This window comes from Penaeus monodon, chromosome 31, assembly GCF_015228065.2.
Source record: "Penaeus monodon isolate SGIC_2016 chromosome 31, NSTDA_Pmon_1, whole genome shotgun sequence".
Taxonomy (NCBI): Eukaryota; Metazoa; Arthropoda; class Malacostraca; order Decapoda; family Penaeidae; genus Penaeus; species Penaeus monodon.
The window spans coordinates 24,378,750-24,380,031 of record NC_051416.1 but is presented as its reverse complement, the minus strand read 5'-3'; the positions used below and the strand labels follow the sequence as shown (position 1 = coordinate 24,380,031).

Below are 1,282 nucleotides of genomic sequence, written 5' to 3'. Positions count from 1 at the left end.
TCAACAATGAAATTAAAGGCCGCCTTGGGATCCGGACCAACGCGGTCAACTTTTCCCGCGTGATTTGGTAAGTTGCAGTGAGGCGAAATTTTAGCTCTAAAGACATTTAGAAGAGGGGGTCTTGTAAGTTTATACTTTATGAAAATAACCATGGTTTTATTTTCATATGAATTCAATTTGTATTTTATCTCCTTATATAGATTTAAAGCATTATAAATACATCCAAATTAATCATAACAAAGCAACACATTTAAAGGTCTTCCTATAAACCAATCACCGACGAACACTCTAAGATATGGACCAATCATCAAAGACCTTTTAAATTATAACCCAATGAGAAGCGAGTTCTTCTGTAGCGGGAAATTTAAATCGACCAATCAGCGCCCTCTTCCCACACAGCTGATGTATCTCCTGTTTTCCCGCCAACCTCCAGAAGCATCAACACCGCGGCGTCGCTAACTCATCCTGAGGATTTTTTACGTTTTTAAGTCATTTTTTAATATTATTTGTGATATATAAGACTACTTATATAAAGGTGAGTTCTTCATTACGCTTGGGATGTTGTATTTAGTGGTTATTTTCAAGGTTAAAGGCATAAAAATCACAAAATGTAAAGGGAGATGCAGCTGCTTGTCATGGCGTTTCGTCGGATGATTTCCTGTAGTATTTTATTCTCCGATTTTTCTGTTACTTTCACACTTTTGCTAAGTGTTTTTTCACAAGCAGTTGCGCCAGTAATTAAGAGTGAATTAGTATATAGAATTAGGAGTTTGAGAATTTGATTGTTAGCTGAGGCTTGAAAATGGAAAATAGACCCGAGTTCAGACCATAAAGTTTTACAAGTAAATCCTACCCCCTTGGTAAACCGCCTAAATTTCGATAAAATTCAGCCGATAAGAATGATTTAAAGGCAAAAATAACCATGTACTTTGCTAGCAATCGAACACAAACAAATCCAATACGTATAATATTCAAGTACATATGTAGGCCTAACTTGCCTCCGGGAACCATTAGCATCACATCCGACGCCTTATTTCGGGTTTCTCTTTAGGGTTTTCGGGCCAGAGGGGAAACCATACCATTTATTTTGCGTGGAAGCTTGGATGAAATGTTTAATCCATGGTATGTGTGTATTCAGGTTGCAGGTTTGGATATATGGTATGTGAAAACAGTGGAATGATGAATTCTTAATCGTTTTTCATTTATAATAAATTATTACAGGGGCTGATACAGAGATATTGGAATATTAGTAAATAAATGTTTAACACCAATAAAACAGAAG

At 36.1% G+C, this 1,282-nt stretch overlaps 1 protein-coding gene across 1 annotated transcript in view; it reads left to right on the top strand.

Annotated features, from left to right (window-relative positions):
- The first annotated feature begins 436 nt into the window (after positions 1–436).
- LOC119593126 (cell division control protein 6 homolog) overlaps positions 437–1,282 on the top strand; it is an 8,453-nt gene continuing 7,607 nt past the window's right edge. Inside the window, 1 exon segment of the mRNA XM_037942091.1 lies at positions 437–535. The gene's annotated coding sequence lies outside the window, so the exon portion shown is untranslated.